Genomic DNA, 16,716 nt, shown 5'->3' on the forward strand with positions numbered 1-16,716 from the left:
AATTAGCAAATGACTTTAATTTTTCACGTTTTTGCTTTATCTTCCTTGGCCATCAACTGCAGAAGCTCTAGAAACATCTCAAGGTGTTCTGTTGGCTGTTCATTGTGGGCATTGTGTACTTCCTCTGATTTGTGCTTCTCAATTGATTTTCATATGAGAATCATGAATTGCAACCCAGGACACTTGGATAGTGTCATGCTACTACCAGTTTTACTTGCACAATTTTTTGATATAAGTCACAATATGAGTATGCAAAACAGTTTATAACATTTTTTTTTATGAATTTAGTGAAACCACGGCAAAGAACATAGAATACAGTGCTAACCAAATTGAGCAAGTTTCTTTTATAAGATTCACTATTTTAAGTGCTTTGTGCATTTCAGGTGTGAAGGGAGTGAAGGATAAGGGTGCCTGTTGTTTATTTTTGTGGAGTACTACAATTATATATGACATAATTCAAAAATAAGGAAACATCTTTTCAGAGTCCTAAACACTTGCTCAAAGTAATGTGTGTGTGATGGGGTAACTTTGTTTTGACTCTGAATATTGTTTCCAATAATCATGAGTAACATGGGGGAGAAAAAAATGGCATGTCTATGATATATATGTGTGTGTGTGCACACACACACACATATATACATACATACAAAGTAACCCACACACACACCCACCCATATATATATATGTGTGTGTGTGTGTGTGTGTGTGTGTGTGTGTGTGTGTGTATGTTTATGTATGTATGTATGTATGTAGGTATGTAATTAGGTTGATACAGGTGGATCACAAAACTCAATTTATATCATTTTGGCCACTACATGTATTTAAGAGAATCATCAAACTCAATGTGGATCACTTTAGCCACTACAAGTATTTAAGAGGATTATCAAACTCGATGTAGGTCACTTTGGCCACTATAAGAACTCGATTTGAATTACTTTGGCCACTATAAGTAAGAGTTGAATAGGATCCAGAAGTAAGATCCACTATATCAGGAAGTCGAATTATGTGCCAAACTTTAGGAGGCATAATTTGGTCATATGATGCCTGATTAAGATTATTTTTTTTTGAAATTGGATATGTTTTTCAGATCTAGAACTTTGTTAACCCTCTAAAGGGCCAAATTGGGCCAAAATTTTATCTTTTGGGCCTCAAAGCAGGTTGGTCAAACCAATTTTTTTTTTTTGGGAAATACTTTGACTAGAAGTCATCTTTTCATCTGTGAAGAATTAGGTAGAGCGATAGAAGATAAAATTGATGTAAAAGTCGAGATTTATCTCCTATAAAATTTTGATATTTTTTGCATTATTTTTTGTTGATCATATTTTTTAGAGACTTGGTCCTATTCAAATTATGAAGGAGAATTTGATTCAAATTGTTCAAGGATGGACATCCTTATAAAAGATAAGAAGAAGAATTTGATCTAAATTGTGTAAGGATAGACCTCAATATTATAATAGGGGCTATGTACCTCAGCTTTTACGAGTGGAGGATACCAATGAAAGAAAAGAGGATTTAAGTCCTACTTGTGCAATTCTTTTATCTTCTTCTAATTTTTTTTTGAGAAGTTCGAGTTAAGTGGATTAAAAGAAATCTTCTTTCTTTCCGATTAGATCAAGTTGGTACAGAGTCACACTTTTACCTAGTGGAATCCCAACTTGCATCAGAACATTGGTCCTCCACATCTATGGAGAGCCTTAGAGTATGGTCCAGATATGCAATAGGTACAAGTTGACAGGAGAAGGGCTATTTATGCTTGAAATACATCGAAGGATAAAGATGAGTATGGCGGCTAGATTTACCTCAATGAATGATGAGATGAAGGGACTTCTTATATATTAGAAGAGAAGATTGCCCAATTCACCAAGATTGTGTCTCAATTGATGATGCCTTCAACACAAACACCAGCAACACCTGTAGTGAAGCTATCTCATGTGTTTAAAGATGATATACCATCTAATAAGGAAGACCAAGGCTAGAAACTTTCTCCGAGCAAAGCTAGGTAGTTCAATCATGAGACAAGGAAGCATGTATTTCCTCATCTTCAATTTTGATTTAGCATGAGCTAAATTTCCTAAACAAGGAGAGCTTGGATATAGATAGATTGCAAAAATTTAATATGGATCATTTTGGCTACTATGAGAATTCGATGTGGATCACTTTGGCCACTATGAATAAAATTGAATAGGATCTAGAAGCAAGATCCACTACATCAGAAAGTTGAATCACATGTCAAATTTTAGGAGGCCATAACTTGGTTATACGATGTCCGATTGAGATGATTTATTTTTCTAAAATTGAATATTTTTTTTGAGATCTACAACTTTAGGCCAATCTTAAAGGGGCCAAAATCAAGCCAAAATCCCATTATTTAGGCCTGAAAATAGATTGGTCAAATCAAAACTTTTCTTTTCAGAAAAAAATTTGATCGGAGGTTATCTTTTAATCTATGAAAATTAGGTAAAGTGATAGAATGCAAAGTTGATATACAAGTCGAGATCTATCTCCTGTAAAATTTTAGTACTTTTTATGATTTTTTATTAAGCATATTTTTTTTAGTGACTTGGTTCTATTCGAACTAGGAAGGGGGATTCGACAACAAATTGTTCAAGGATAGAAATTCTTCTAAAAGATAAGAAGATGAATCTGACTCAACTTGTACAAGAACAAACCTTATTATTACTAATAGGGGTTGTTGGGATAATTCAGTTTGCTTTCTTGATTCATGATCGGCCGATCGAATATCTATCGATTATGGATGATAAACCATCAAAATTACATCCCATAACGAGTTCCATCTCAATTACAACATATTACCTGATTTTCAATTTGCCTGATAGGCACAGACCACCGACTATCAATTGGTAAGCCAATCAACAGTCGGCTATTCATAACTTTTCTGGCAAATACAATTCAATCATGACGACTTAGCTGACTTAATGATCGATGACTATCGGCATATCAGAGTTACCGATCGATAGTCATTCAGATTTCTACAATTATCGACATACAATCGAGACACTTAGATTACCGACGTAGAGTTGGCATACTGAAAATCGCCAGCATAGAAAGTACATAATGACCATATTTCATGATCAGTAATGGGTATAACCGCCCATCCCACGATCATATAGTATCGAAATAAGCGAAATCCACATGCCAAACCATTACAAATGGTTACTAACAACTTATCTATAAAAAAGAGGTAAATGAACAGCATTGGTAAGAGACTTTTGGGCTAAAAAACTATCTTTCTAAAAACTTTATCTGGTATTCACCACTCTCCACTGGCTTAAGCATCGGAGGGTCTCCGCTGGACATAATTTTGATTAGTGCGGACTTCTTTTGCATGTGTTCTTCTCTGGCAACGGGCGCAACATGGGATTAGCCGCAACAGATTGACACATCAAATAGGGAGAAGTCATAAGAAATCATGGCAAAAATTAGAGCTCAAAATAACTCAACAGGATCTGCAAGACAATCTTCCCACCAGGAAGACCTCTCTCCACCTCCAATGGCAGAGCCCAATTTTTCACATCCTGTAGTTACTACGGACGTTCAAATTACTGCTTTAATGCAGCAAATGAAAGTATTAATAGAGGCGGTATATAGCCTCCAATAACAACAAACGCAACAATAGCAGCAACTGCTGGCGGAGGAGTCGGTGGTACATTCAGTGCTATCCAGGCACAGCCGCTGTCCTCCACGACGATCTCTTTCTCCATCTCCTGAATGACGATCGTCTCGACATTCTCATCGTGTCGAGCCACCATTTTCTTGGCATTCTCACCATGCCGCTCATCCTTCTCGACGATCTCCTTCTCCTTCCTGTGTACATAGCATCAAGAAGGGAAAAAGGCTGCATACACCTTCCACTTCTCAATCCTCAAGTTCTTCAGGGGACTCTATCTCTGAATTTTTTCAGCAATGGTGACTCGACGACTACGAGCGCAAATTCAAAGAGATTGACCGTCAACTCGCCCGACTCTAAGTAAAAGGTCGGAAGTCCTCCGACGATCTCACTTTCATATTGCTCAACCTCTCTCCCAACGTATCTTGAACGAGCCGATCCCATCCTGATTTAAGATACCAAAGATGGAGCCATATGATGGCTCCACTGACCGAATTAACGCCCTCCTATGCGTTGGCTTTTCGGCTATCATTCGGAAGACTGTTCGAGCCTGGTATTTTGGGCCCCAATCGAAGAGCATAAATTCTTTTGAGCAGCTCGAACATTCATTTGTGGCACATTTCAGTACTAACCAAAAGGTGCCACGAACATCAGACAGTCTCTTCTCTATCAAGTAAGGTGAGACAGACATTGAGAGACTTCATGGCTCGCTTTAACATGATCACACTTGAGATCAGAGATCTCAATGAAGATATGACCATCTCAGCCATGAAAAGAGGTTTGAAGGGATCCAAATTTACTTATTCTCTGGATAAAATTCTCCCTCAGACCTATGTCAAACTTCTGGAGCGCGCGTACAAGATATTCGCGTGGATGAGGGTACTTCTGACCGACGTTAGACAGAAAGAAAAGATCAGAAAAAGAAGCAAAAGAAAGACAGAGCTTTGGCCGAACTAAGTCGGTTAACTACCAATAAAGGAGCTTCACCCCAACGACGGAGTCCACGGCCGAATAATTACGACAGCAGGTATGACTTCTATACTTCTCTTTCTGCCCCTAGTGCACAGATCCTGATAAAGATCGAGGGAGAGGAGTACTTTCGTCATCTTCCATTGATGAAAGCACCATCGAGGAGCCACGATAAAAAGAAGTATTATCGATTTCATTGTGATCACGGTCACGATATCGAACAATGTATTCAGCTCAGGGATGAAATAGAGGTTCTAATTCGACGTGGCTACCTTGAAAAATTTTGATGAGACCGCCCGACTCAACCTCCCACCGACCGACAATCTCAGCCACAATCTGAAGAAACGATCAACAATTGGCCGATGACGGGAGTTATCAACATAATTTTTGGGCGATCGAAGGATTGGGGGGCAACTTTCGAAGAAGAGTCGGCAAAAAGAAGCGACGACTTGACAACAATATAATCTCTTTTTCGAAAGATGATGTATGGGGAATACAGACTCCCTATGATGATGCTGTCGTCGTTTCGGTGATGATAGTAAATTATGATGTAAAAAGAATCCTAGTTCATAATGGAGGTTCCAATGATGTTTTTTTTTACTCAATTTTTTTTCAAATACGACTACCGACTGACCGACTCAGAAGAGTCTCGATGTCACTAGACGGTTTCACTAAAGATGCAATCACCGTGGAAGAAAAAATTACTCTCCCACTAACTGTAGGAACAGATCCACAACAAAGTATTGTTCTCTTAATATTTACGGTTATCTAAGTTTCTTCAGCTTACAATGTCATATTTGGACGATCATGACTCAATGTCTTGAGAGCGATAGTGTCAATATACTATATATTGATTCGATTTTTAACAAAAAATGGGGTTAGAGAGATGCGTGGAGATCAACAACTTGCCCGACATTATTTTATGGTCCTTACAAAAAATAGTCAACTTGAAGATTTTTTGTCGGTTGATAAACTGGATCAGAGAGAAAATGAAGGAGTGAACCAGCCGAACAACTGATTTCTATCCCACTAAGAGAAGATGATCTTGAAAAAATGGTCCAAATTGAATCGCAATTATCTGATCCAGAGCGAAAATAACTGATGAACCTGCTAAGAGCAAATACTGACATTTTTGCTTGGTCGGCAACTGATATGCCAGAAATTTCTTCAGAAGTAATAACTCATCGGTTGAACATTGATTTCAAAATGAGACCGGTGAGGCAAAAGAAAATATTTTTTGCTCCTAAAAGACAGAATATCATTGACAAAGAAGTTGATAAGCTCCTCGCAACTGACTTCATAAGAGAAGCTAACTATCCAGTTTGGCTCGCTAATGTAGTGATGATGAAAAAAACTAATGAAAAATGGAGAATCTTCATCGATTACATCAATTTAAATGAAGCTTGTCCGAAAGATAACTTTTCTTTGTCAAAGATTGATCAACTAGTTGATGCAACTTCAGAACATCAACTTTTAAGCTTTATGGATGCCTTCGCGGGCTACAACCAAATTTGGACGGCATCCGAAGATGAGCATACTGTCTTCATAACCGATAAAGGCATCTACTGCTATAAAGTGATGCCATTCGATTTAAAGAATGCTGGAGTAACTTACCAATGGCTAGTCAACAGACTGTTCAAGACATAAATCGGACATAACACGGAGGCCTACGTCAATGATATGCTGGTAAAAAGTTTTGAAACTTCTAATCATGTTCGGGACTTAGAAAAAATCTTCAACACACTTCAACGGCATCAGATGAAATTGAATCCAATTAAGTGTACATTCGAAGTGACTGTCAAAAAATTTCTTAAATTTTTTGTATCGCAGCGAGGAATCGAAACTAATCCCGAGAAAATAAAGACTATTATTAACATGAAGTATCCGAGCTCCCAAAAAGAGGTACAGTAACTCAACAAAAAGATCGCCGCACTCAGTCGATTCATTTCAAGGTCGGCAGAAAGGTATCTATCTTTCTACAAGATCTTGCGACAAATGAAGGATTTTTCATGGTCAGATGAGTACCGACAATTCTTCGAAGATTTGAAAAAATATCTAACATCTCCATCATTATTCACAAAATTAAAGGTGGGAGAAGTATTATATCTTTATTTGGTGACCTCGATAGAGGTGGTCAGTTTGAAACTCATCTAGGAGGATAAAAATCGAATTCAACGATCAATTTATTATAACAGCGAAGTACTCCATAATACTAAAGTACGATACTCAAGAGTGGAAAAGATGATTTATGCTTTGATCATATCAGCACAATGACTTCGATCGTACTTTCAGATACATTCGATAGTCGTCTTAATAGATTAACCATTAAAAGCAATTTTATACTAGCTTGATACCTTTGGTTGGATGGCTAAGTGGGCAATTAAACTTAGTGAGTTTGATATTCAATATCGCCCATGACCATCAATGAAAGTACAAATTTTGGTTGATTTTGTCATCGAGTGCACCATGTCCGATGATAATCCTGAGGATAAACTCGATGGCAAATCGAAATAAATTAAAACTTTCGAGGCCGACTTATCATTGGTATGGGTGTTACATGTTGATGGTTGATGGAGCATCCAACGCTCAAGATAGTAAGGCCAACCTCATCCTTACTAATTCTGAAGGGATCGTGATTGAGTATGCTCTTCGGTTTAATTTTAAAGCCTCAAATAATCAAGCCGAGTATAAAGCTCTTTTAGCTGGCTTGAAGATTGCCAAAGAACTTGATGTAGATAATTTGAAGATCTTCACCGATTCATAATTGATCACCGTACAGGTCAAGGGCGAGTTTAAAGCCCGAGATCCCATTATGATAAAGTATCTTTAGAAAGTAAAAGATCTTACATCAGTCTTGAAATATTTCGAGATCTCTCACATTTCGAGAACAAAGAATGCTCGAGTTAATGTACTTTCTCGACTTGCAACTACCTCATATACCTTGCTCGATCGAACATTCATTAAATATCTTGAGCAATCGAGTATTGATAAAGTTGATGCAATGCTACAAATTAATAATGAACCAAGTTGGATGGATCCGATCATCCAATATTTGACTGATAGAACTTTATCTGCAGATCCTTTAGAGGCCAAATGACTAAGATGGATGGCCTCACAATACGTTTTGATGAATGGACAACTTTACAAGAGGTCGTTCTCCCTTTCCTTACTGAAGTGCTTGAAACCTATAGACATCGACTATGCACTTCGAAAAGTTTATGAAAGGATTTGTGAAAATCACTTGGGGAGCAAATCATTGGCTTATAAAGTCTTATGATAAGGATACTATTGGCCCACCATGAAGAAAGATACAGTTTAACTTGTCCGAAGATGTGAACCATATCAAAAGTATGTCAACATACAGCATTAGCCGGCCAGTCAGCTGACATCAATCATTGCACCATGGCCTTTCGTGTAATGAAAAATCGACATACTTGGTCCATTTCTCCCGGCATCTAATCAAAGAAAATTTATAGTGGTTGTCAAAGATTACTTCACCAAATGGGTGAAAGCCGAATCCTTGGCACAAATCACTGAAAGTAAGATGGAAGACTTCATCCAGAAATCAATCATATATAGATTCGGTTTACTGCACACTATTATCACTGACAACGGTCGATAATTTGACAATCAGAACTTTAGAGTTTTATGCGAAATTTTATATTACGCGCAAGCTCACCTTAGTCGACCATCCACAATTCAACGGTGAAGTGAAAGTGACAAATCGAACAATTCTATATGGTCTCAAGATCAGATTGAATGAAGCTAAAGGTCTCTGAGCGAAAAAATTATATCTGATTTTGTGGGCATATTGGACAACTCCTTGCATGCCAATGGGAGAATCGTCATTTAACTTGGCCTACGGAACAGAAGCAGTAATCCCACTCGAGATCGAATTGCCATCAGTGAGAGTCGAACAATATAATGAGTCAAGTAATTGTGAATGTCGGAGAGCCGATCTAGACTTACTTCCTAATGTTCGACAGCAAGTTCAAGTTCGGATGGCAGCATATCGGCAGAGAGTAGTTCGATACTACAATGCGAAGGTCAAGCCGAAGGGGTTTCATCCAGGAGACCTGATCTTGAGGAAGACAGAGGTTTCAAAGCCTCTAGACTAAGAAAAATTATCTCCAAACTAGGAAGGGCCTTACAAGGTGATCGAAACACTTCGTCCGCGTGCGTATCAATTAGAAACTCTCGATGGAGTGACTATTTCTCAGATTTAAAATGTCGATCATCTGAAAATATACTATCAATAAAGTTGTTCATATGTACGACACATTTGAAATGAAATATCGAGATTCTGGATCTTCTTGAAATATTCAGTTATCTACAAAAATGACATCGGATCGATAAATAGTCAGTCAACTTGTACCGACCACATCTCGATCGACCATTATAGAAATCGACTCAAGTCGAATGACTACTCATATCAATTTGGCTTTGGCTAAGCTAAATAATATATCGACTCAGCTACGGCAGAATGGAATATCATGCCGATTTGATTCCTGTTGAGTAGAAAGTATACCGACTTGACTTCGGTTAATCGAAGAATATTCGATTTGCAACCGTCTATCAAATATTTAAAAAAAATTATCTAAAAGCTAAGTCGGCTGATATCCGATTAGCAAGCAAATTATTCTACTACGATTACTGATCGACATTCAATACATCGATTGATAATCGACAATCCAACTGATATTCAACGACATCGACAACAACATAAATCAAGATTGAAAAGGAACTCCATATTTAGAAATTTTTTTTTTTCATTAATTAAAAAAGGTTACAAAAAGTTGGATTATTGTCCGATTACAAGAAAGAGGAAAAAATATTTACACCAGTCATCAATCAGTTTCTTCCTCAGCTGTGTCGGTAATCGCCGTAGCTTTGACTTCGCAGCCTTCGACAGCAGCCGACTCTGGTACAGCTTCATTAATGACAGGAGCAGACTTTGGTGCAGCCAGCGCAACTCCTTTAGTCGGCGCAGTCTTCTCGACAGTCTCTTCTCCCGAACCAAGGGCAACGATGCTGCTCAGGTCCAAGTCCAGATACAATCTTTTGACTGCATCCCTGCTGTCTTCATAACCAACGCAATAGGAGACGTATCCACCCTCAAGGATTTCATTTTTGTAATCTTGTGATTCTATGAAATCCTCGATGGCTCGACTCAAAGCATCTTTTGCCGATTGTGCTTCCTCTTTAGCGGAAGCCGACTCTGCATCGGCCAGTGCCAACCTCTTCTCGATGGCCCGATGCCATCTCTGTTCAATTTCTAGCTCCTCGATGCAGCCATCACGCTCCTTTCGAAGCCGTTGATCAAGTGCTTCTTACTCTTAATTCGAGATTCTAGGGACTTGATGTTTTGTTGAGTCGACTCTAATTTGGCTCTAGTTGACTCCAACTCGATCTGAGCATGAAAAATTTCTTCTTGAAGCTCTTTCTCCTGCTCAACTGCTGTCCTCTCCAGTTCAGTCACCGCCTGGAGATGTTCAACAATAGCAGCCTTCTCGAAATTTGCAGCTGTGGTTTTGTCCATCCATGCTCGACGAAATTTGACAATTTTTCGATACCCGCTCTCCAGTGCATGCATGTCATGTGCTAACTGAAAAGAAAAAAAATAAGTCAGATCAAGTAAAAAAAAAAAGAGAGAAGAAAAGCATCGTCAACTTACACCGAGCATCGTCGGGTAGAAGGACGAAAACATCTCGGACATGATCCGATCTTTTCTATTCTTCCTATTAGTCGGGAGAAGTGCAGTCTCGATGAGCCGCTTGGCCAATTTTGGATTGGCCAAGGTCGACTCACCTACGAAAATCTGGATGTCAAAAAGCGTGGGGAAGCCTATCAACGATCCATCATCGGTAGAGACGGCCGGTGCCTTTCCCCGCTCTCCAGTTGGTGGTCGTTCGCTCGAAGCCGCCATGAAATCAAGAGTTGACGGTGCTTAAGACAGCATCGGCCCAGTTGAAGGCACCCGAAGAATAGTCGGCACAGCAGCAGACGGTTCTGGTTCGGTCATGATAGCAGACTCGGCCTGACCTCCACCGACGAAACCACGATTGACATCGTCTTGGCCGCTATCGACATGGTGGCCGCGACATCGCCATCTCTGGTTGATTCCACTTCGATCAACGGCACATCGACCGGAGGAAGCACTGTTGGAGCTGACAGTGCGATAACCGGCTCAGAATCGGGAACCACTACCGATGGAATGTCGGTCTCCCTCACCGATACTGACTCTAAACTGACCCGACTCTTCTTCATCATCGATCGGGATGGTCCAACGTCGGTCGCTACTCTCTTTTTAGCAGCATGTTGGCGAACATCGGCTGTCGAGATTCACGCCATCGATTACATAACTACAATCAAAAAGCAAAAGATTCAATTACAAAGTTCAAAGATAAATGAAAAACAAAATGAGTGACCGACTAAGCTATACCTAAGGAGGTCACTAGACTAAGTCTGACATTGTAAAGAGCTTGCTCTATCAGTAGCTCTCGCTGTGCGGAGACTTTCATGTCCTTCAATCAGAGAATGTCCTCTCGATCGATAATGTCGACTCAACTATGTTCGTTGGGACTGATTCTCGGATCTCTTCAGGATGAAGAAAAGCCCCAGGATGATAAAGAAGAAATAAAGAAAATTGATCTTCCACCCGTGAATAGATGAAAGAAGACTAGAAATAAAAGATAAACCCTTTCTTGGGTTAAAGAACCACAACCCTTAGCTTTTGGGTGGGGATAAAGGACAAAGAAAGTACGAAAAAGCGAAGGTCGAGGGTTGGTCGGGATCAAACGACACAACAAAGCAAAATTAATGATCAACCGAATGGAATTCGGAGCCAATTGAGCAGGATAGAGACAATAATAGTCAAAAAAATTTTGGACAAACTTCGAAATTGAAAAACGAAGATCAATCCCGAAGGTTCTCTGCATAAATTGCTATTTGATCCGGAGGAGGAGAACTCACCCAACCATCCGGATCAGGTGCAAAGAGCTGAAATTGTTTCGGGATACGATATTGTTTCCGAAGCCGATTGACATTAGATTTAGATAAGGAAGAAACTTACATATCCGGATCCAAAAGAGAATCTTCAATCTGATTTTTCAATCGACTATCTCGAGGAACCTCATCTATTCTAGCCTTCTTTTTACCTTTCCTACTCCTACTAGCCATTGAAAATGGTAGGGAAAGAAATCTAGAAGAAGAAGAAAAGAGGAAGGAAAACTTGACCTGGAACTAGGGGATGATGTGGAGACCATGGAAATACAAAGAGGAGAACTTCAAGAACTCTGAAGCTCTCAACACCCAAGATGAAATCCTCAGTTGGGGGTGACAAATACAGAAATGGAAAATCCAAATGAAAATGATATTGTATATATAGGGCCCATCAACGATCGGGATGAAATCCTTCAAATCAAGACTGCTCCAGATTTCGACACATGGCTGTATCAAAATCGACCATCGATCAAACGGTTCGACATACCTACCGCCAGATCATGCCATGTCACCTTTATCCGTGTGAACAGCTCAGAGCCAATGACATCTGGATATGTGGTCGAAATCATCTAGTCAGAATCAAATCGATCGGATTCTCTGGACGTCAAACCATCTTCTTGAATCGACATCCCAATGATGATCTCACGATAATCGAAACGACAAAATGGTTGGAGACTCTTCATTTTTCGAAGAAATTATTAATGTCTGCAATCAAATCGGAGCTCGAGATAACACGTGACAACTCCCTTCGTTCAACGTATCAAGCCACGTGCCAATCCACATGTCAGGCCACCTCGGACTTGAGAGTGGGAGGCAGCTGTTGGGATAATTCAGCCTGCTTTCCCGATTCATTGGTCGGCCGATCGGATATCTATTGGTTATGGACGATAAACCATCAAAGCTACATCCCATAACGAATTCCACCTCAATTACAGCACATCATCCGACTTTCAATCGGTTTGATAGGCACAGACCGTCAACTATCAATCGGTAAGCCGACCAACAGTCGGCTATTCATAACTTTCCTGGCAAATACAATTCAACCATGATGACTTAGCCGACTTCGTGACTAATGTCCATCGGCATATCAGAGTTACCGACTGATGGTCATTCGGATTTCTACAATTGCCGACATACAGTCGAGACACTCAGATTACCGACGTAGAGTCGGCATACTGAAAACCGCCAGTACAGAAAGTGCATAATGATCACATACCATGATCAGTAATGATTATAACCGTCCATCCCACGATCACATAATGCCAAAATAAGCAGAACCAACGTGCCAAACCATTACAAACGGTTACTAACAACTCGTCTATAAAAAGGAGGTAAATGAAGAGCATTGGTAAGAGATTTCTGGGCTAAAAGACTCTACCTCTGAAAATTTTATCTGCTATTCACCACTTCCCACTGACTTAAGCATCAGAAGATCCCTGTCGGACATATTTCCGGTCAGTGCGGACTTCTTTTGTAGGTGTTCTTCTCCGACAATGGACACGACAGAGGATTGGCCGCAACAGGGGCTATATATCTCAATTTTTGGAAGTGGAGAATATCAATGAAAAAAAAGAGACTTGAGCTCTACTTTCGCAATTCTTCTATCTTCTTTCAGTTTTCTTTTGAGAGATTCAAGTTGTGCAAATTGAAGGACATCTTTTTTCCTTTCAATCGGATTATAAGTATATATAGTTCTTATATCTGGAGGAAAAAAATGGCATGGTCTATAAATTTAGTCGCATATCACATTCCGACAGCTCATTTTGTTTCTGGTCATCTGAGAAATTAAGATAGATTGACATATTGAAGTCTTTAGCTGTAGACTTCTGCTTCTGTTTTCATTTTTAAGAAATAAAAAACCTCAAACCATGCATGATAAGGATGTAAAAGTTCGATGGTTTCAGCCTTAATCTTCCTTAATAGGTCAATAAATTTGGGTTAGAGGCTACGTTTGATCAAAGGGTGTATAAGTAATCGTGGTTCCTCTCACATTTTGCAACAAGTCTTGCAAGAGGATTGGTCACCTTCAGTCTTACAGTTTTATATGCAGTAACTGAATTTGACCCCCTTGGCACTGTTTTCCATTGAGTCTTCTTACTTGTAATCAGATACAATTGAGGTTTCTAAAAGTACTGAGTTGTTTTTTCCAATAATTGTTCCAAAGAAATAGTGTAGTTGGTTTCCAATACTGTTTTTGTTCCACAGCCTTGCTGCCAACCAGATTTCCCATAGGCTAGTTTTATTCGGAACATGTTTTCTATTCTATTGGTGCCAAGAGTATAGAGTTTCATGTCTAGACATCACCACGTTGCAGCTTTGCTGGTTCCATGAAGCTTTGTGAGGCGTATCACTTTTCTGCTGTCATCTTTGAGGTCTAGATGAGATGGGGTTTGGGCTGTACATTGTGGTTTCTTGCAATATTTTATGTTCTAGTCATTTTGTTGTAGACTTCGCTTCTTTTGATTTGCCACTATTCCTGCCAAATTTTGGTTCTGAAGTTGACAGTGATCTTTTTCTTCCTTTTCATATGTTACTTGCAATACTTTCCCATAGCGTATGTTGTTTTCTGCTTGATAGTTAAAATAACTAGAAGCACTTAATAGAACAATTGAGCTCTTGTAAGGGTAATGGCAATTTTTCTTTGTTCGACAGGTAAGTCATGAAATAATTAACTTTGAATTTGAAGAACAAAGAATTCAGGATCACTTGCATGATATAGTGAAACTGAAGCTTTATGCAGGAATTTCTTCAAATCTACATCTGCAGGTTTCTCCAAAAATTGGGAATGTTTTGACAATGACGAAGGCTCACAAATCCAAATCATATGCCTCACCTTTTGCACGTTATGACTTCCAACCCCGAGTCAGATAAGGCTTTGCACAATCTACATCGCAAAGATCAATGGTTGTCCTGACAAGAAGGTGCATCTAGCTACCTAGAAATTTGAAGATTTACCGTATAAGATGGATCTATAAAATGTAGGTGTCTCAGACTACTTTGCTGACAACAGTATACCATGATGGGTTAGCTGAACACGTCTTCAAATGTCTCAGGCAGCTTGGATTGGGGTATAACAGTAGGCATGTTTTATCAATCCTACAATACAAATGCATGCTCTGTGCTCCTTGGAGAACTTCTTGTGTTGCTGAGTTTGTGGTGCCCGTTGTTTTATCAGCTTAAAGATGCTGATAAAATTATGCGTCTTATTAAAAAGGTGTACAGGAGTGCATTGCCTGTATGCTGGCTTTGCATTACAAGCAGTTGATTAACTGGACTATGTTAGAAGTTGTGATGATCTAACTCCTAAGATAACATGATGATACAATGAGTCAATTCCAGCTTCAGTTGAACTGTAAGTCTATGAACTGTCTTCACCATTTCAGCCAGTTAATGCTGCCATTATTCAGTACAGCCAGTGGATGAAATACTTCTTAAAGGGTAACATTTCCACATCTCCAATATTTTTTTGGATTTGTAAGCTTATGAGATTCTGTGAGTTATTTTCATAATCGATATGCATTTGGTCACTGACATTTTTATTTCAATTTTTTTAACATGTTGTTGTTATGTTAAATTCGTTTGCTAACATGAAAAAATTTGATTTTGTCTTATACTTCTGTGATATTGCTTGTGATTGTACTCTAGAGTTTTTCTGCTTGTTGCAAATTCAGTTATGTTCATATTCATGTACTCAGAAAGCATTGGTGAATCCTTTTATACTACAAAACAAGATTTGCCATGCGCCAGCGAAACTAATATGAGGTCTATTTTTAATAGAGTGCAGAAGATTTCCTGTGGAGACAAATTGATTGAGGACAAGTGTGTTAGGTCAGAACATATGTTGGTTAATAATCAATGCATAATGGCCACCTGCCGTAATCAATTGAACTAATAGTGGACAAAATAATTCAGGCTGATAACTTTACATGAACCTTTTTTTTAATCCTTTTCTGGCAGTAATATGCAAATTAACTACTTGTTTGTATATGGTCCTTTCACTTTAACATGCATCTGCAAGAGCATTTATTCTTGATCCGTAAAGGTGACAAAATCATTGTCTTCAAGATTAAATAACTCATATGACAATACTAATATGTCGGGCAACAAAAGCAAACTTTAACATCCAGAAAAAAGAAAATTCAGTTTAGCTTGTTACATGAACTTCATAATGCACAATAAGGGTCAACAGAGTGGTTCCTAGAAATGCTAAATTCATATTTCAAGTTCAGAAGCAATAGCCATAAGGTGAGATCCTATCCTTTGTCGGCTCCTAGCACCCAAGCAGGCGTTGTAGCAGTCCCATGCCAATGGACCAGGTACCAGCTGGTTTTTTTGTTATACTCTCTTTAAGTCGGTACAATAGTGGCACATTAATCTTCTGGATGTGTGTTCTTCATTCTTCCAGAACACTTTATAAATTAAATGGGAAATTGCCCTGGTGGCAAGAAATTCCCATCACAAGTATACACGACATCTTGAAAATAGCACTTTATTGGAAGAGTGGAATCAAAACATGGCAAGTCGATAACGTGACATTACTATATATGCTTAATCAAATGTTCCACCCTGAATCCAGATTGAGGGTCTACTTTACACAGAGATATTGGTAGATAGCGGTTTTCCTCCTAGCAGTTTCACATTCTTTACAAAAAGCATCGGCAGAATATCTCAAAGTCTTCCAAACAGTCATTCTGCAAAATCCAAATATGTTATAAGCAATCATGATCTTGATCTAAACAAGTAAAGCTGTAAAAACCAAATCAAACAAATCGCATCCAGACTATTTTGAGACATCATTGTACAGTCTTGTGCAGTAACTTGCTCTCTACATTCATGTTAAGTCTGTATCCTTTTGTTATTGCTAGTCATCCAAAGCAAGCCCTTCATGGAGCTCCCATCCTTGTCCTTCAGGTTCCTAGAAAGGTATGCCAACAAAGATTTGCAACACCTTACACCATCTTTGTGGCTATCATGTTGGGCCTGGATTTTGTGAATCATATATACTATGGATTTACAGGTGTGATTGTTAACTTGCTTTCAATAATATGATAATTCAATTAGATGTAACAGTCTAAAATATGTCAGCTTTCATATGTAAGATGCAAATATATTAAGAT

General features: G+C 38.8%; 1 pseudogene; it reads left to right on the forward strand.

Annotated features, from left to right (window-relative positions):
- LOC105048030 (DEAD-box ATP-dependent RNA helicase 41-like) overlaps nucleotides 1-15,126 on the forward strand; it is a 16,405-nt pseudogene extending 1,279 nt beyond the window's left edge.
- The last annotated feature ends 1,590 nt before the right edge of the window (nucleotides 15,127-16,716 follow it).

This window comes from Elaeis guineensis, chromosome 7 (assembly GCF_000442705.2).
Source record: "Elaeis guineensis isolate ETL-2024a chromosome 7, EG11, whole genome shotgun sequence".
NCBI classification, from domain to species: Eukaryota; Viridiplantae; Streptophyta; class Magnoliopsida; order Arecales; family Arecaceae; genus Elaeis; species Elaeis guineensis.